This window comes from Dermacentor albipictus, chromosome 10 (genome assembly GCF_038994185.2).
Source record: "Dermacentor albipictus isolate Rhodes 1998 colony chromosome 10, USDA_Dalb.pri_finalv2, whole genome shotgun sequence".
NCBI classification, from domain to species: domain Eukaryota; kingdom Metazoa; phylum Arthropoda; class Arachnida; order Ixodida; family Ixodidae; genus Dermacentor; species Dermacentor albipictus.
The window spans coordinates 15,583,468-15,586,411 of NC_091830.1; the positions used below are offsets into that span (position 1 = coordinate 15,583,468).

The 2,944-nt window shown below is 50.1% G+C and overlaps 1 long non-coding RNA gene across 1 annotated transcript; it reads right to left on the reverse strand.

Annotated features, from left to right (window-relative positions):
* Positions 1–572: 572 nt before the first annotated feature.
* On the reverse strand, positions 573–2,104 carry LOC135911474 (uncharacterized). The gene is made up of 3 exons (XR_010567354.2): positions 1,977–2,104; positions 1,637–1,779; positions 573–915 (listed from the first exon to the last, which is right to left on the reverse strand). It is a non-coding gene; the product is annotated as an uncharacterized lncRNA (long non-coding RNA).
* Between the last annotated feature and the right edge of the window lie 840 nt (positions 2,105–2,944).

Consider the following 2,944-nt stretch of genomic DNA (forward strand, 5'->3'; position numbering starts at 1 on the left):
TACTTACTTTGCCGAGTTTGCTGTTCAAAGCATCCAACTAGACTGGAAAGAACAGTATCTATTTTTGCGCATTTAACCCTGTAATGCATCAAGCAATATTCTCACAACATGTTCACGTTTATTTCTCGACATGGACGGTAAACTTGCACAAAAGCAATAAATTGTACGATTAAAAATAATTAGCATTGTAAGTAATTTGATTCCTAAGCTATTCACAATTGACTCTTGGCTCGAGCGATGTAAATAAAGACGTTAGGCGCAATTCCCTCTCACGACAGGAAAGGAGCGGTGTTGACTAGAGAAAAAACGGGGATAGGCGATGTTCTCGGTAACATTAAGAGAAAAGAAAATGGAGCTGTTGTGTGCTGCGCGGACAGTGACGCGCGCAGGCGCGCAGGGTGACGAGCAAGTAGACCAACGGGCTCCGGAACAGGGAATGCTTTATTCGGACCAGCGCGTGCTTCTTATACGCGCTGGCAGTTGCTTATCCGCTTCTGATAACAAACACTGGACGACGCCTGTCGGCGCTATCACATTCCTTCCCGCACAAGTTAAGTTCCTTTGCGAAAGTCCTCCGACTCGTAACGAACAGCTTGGTGCCGCTGTCGTGAACTTCTACGTGCTACGGCAGGGGGCTCGGGTGACGTGGGCTGGACGGGTGCCTGGCATAGGAGCCGTGCTGGTGTGGGGGTCGTGGGCTGAACGGTTGCCTCATCCTCGGGATGTATTTGAAGATGCTCTCCTTGATTCATTGGCTGACGGTCTCCCTTCATGGGCTGGTCCTACTCGGGCACAACCATCGTGCTCCCGGGCATACCCGCCGGGACTGTCTGGGGGCCCGCGTACGGCAGGTGCTCTGGAATGGCTGGCTGGGATGACTGGCATGGGGTAGACGTATCTGCATGCTGGGAATAACTGTAATGTAATGTAACCATGTAATGCGTCGCGCAGATAACCGGTGGATGATTAAAGTTACAGAATGGTTGCCAAGGAAACGGGAAGCGCAGTCGAGGACGGTAGAAAACTTATTGGGGTAATGAAATTCGCAGGCGCAAGGCTAACGCCAGACAAGGGTTATTGGAGACCGCCGGAAGAGACCTTTGTCCTGCTGTGGACACAAAAAAAGTCGCCATTCCGCACGAGAGGCGAAGTATCAATTGCGATAGAAAATTAGCGGATAGCTACACGAATCAAGGATAGTAGTTTTAGCGGCCGTACAAACTTGTAAACATAGGCATACTAAATAAACCATTCTTTAGCAAACAGCGCGAATAACGGGACACAGAAAGAATGCTCAATGTTGCTAAATGTTTGCTAAAGAATGTGTTCGTACCAACAAGCCTGGCTAGCCACTATTCTAAATAAATTACCAACCATGTTGTAACGCGTGCACAAGCAAACGTGAACACGTATGACTCGATGACCGCGGAAACTCGCTGGCAAAACGCTGAGTGAGGAAGCGCGGCAGCAGCAGCGAGCGAATTGACCTTCGTGCTGTGGCTAGCATCAACGCGAACTAAACCGCGAAAACACGGAGCGCGCGGCTATGTCGCGTGAGGATACGTCACTGCTTGCTCCTTGAGGATCATGCGCAGCGCGGCCACGGCATCACAGGAGGGGAGCGTGAAGTTCTCGCCTTCAGTGAGATGTCAGCAGGACGAGCGAAGACCGCAGGCTGGAGGTAGGACAGAGGCCGGACCGTCGCTGAAGTCTTGAAGCTCTGACCCGCTGCCAGACAGCCTCGCTTTATCCGCCTGCTTGCTTCGTGTGCCCGCATTCCTACACATTTTTTTAGAAATATCAAGGAATAAATGTGACGCAAGTAAGTAGAACAGATACCACAAAATTGATAGATAAGGATATAGAAAGGTACAGGAAAAAAATAAAGGAAGAAAAAGAATAAACGGTTGAGCTGGCAAAATGTTTTCGAGGCAGAGCACGAGACAAAGCTAAAGATTGCCTAGGTTATAACTTGCGGAAATATTTCGCAAAACGAGAAGAGTGTCGCGATCCGCCCGGGTTTGTGGACGAAGGGGGGAGGGGTGTCTTCGAGGTGCCCTCCGTCAGGGAGACGCTCGGCAACGTGGTGGTGGTGAACGATGACTGACCGTGAGCAGCTGTGCTCGTCGGTGTTTATTTGGCGTGGTGATCAATGTTGCCCGCCAAGTCGGGCGGGCCACCGAGCCTGGCGGGCCGACGAAGATTATGGCCGAGGGGGCGTCGCATGCTCGTCACAAGAGAGAAAAAAAATAATGCTTGGCTCCGCTATCGCAAACACCAGACACCAGGGGAGCTGGGGAAGGCCAGTAAAGTAGTGCCAAACCATACACTTAGTCTAACTTTGGCTGGGCTTCCCCTAGCTCCGCTAGTCTCTGGTGTTTGACGAACCAGGACGAATTCCCATAATCAAATTTTTTCTGACCCCTTTTGTGAACTTTGTTTTTGTACATTTCCATTTTTTGTCTTTCCCTGCTTTTCTTCCACCAATCTTCCAATCGCCTCTTACTAACCTCTATTGCGGACATGTTTACTTTCCCCCTGGTCTCAGTGAAACCAAAAGCTTCAAAAGGGTCAGTGGTGCCTAAATCGACCGCTGGGCAGATATCTGCATATTCTAATAAAACATGTTCCAAGGTTTCCCTAGCTTTACTGCAGCAAGCACATGTTTCTTCTTCCTTCTTATATCTCGCTTTACATGTGCGTTTTCTAAAGCATCCCGATCTCGCTTCGAAAAGTCGTGAGCTTCCCATTCAGTTATCATCAATTGTTTCTTTCCCGATTTCGGCTGCTAGCCAGAGCCCTCGGCTAGCAGCGTCCCCTTGTGGCCTCCAAGCAGGCGCGCCGGATTGCACTTTTTTCACTTGGGAACGCGCCGAATATGAGGGCCCGACTACAGCGTACTAGAAGCCGTCTAGTACATTGTAGCCCGAGCAAAGCCTGCCAG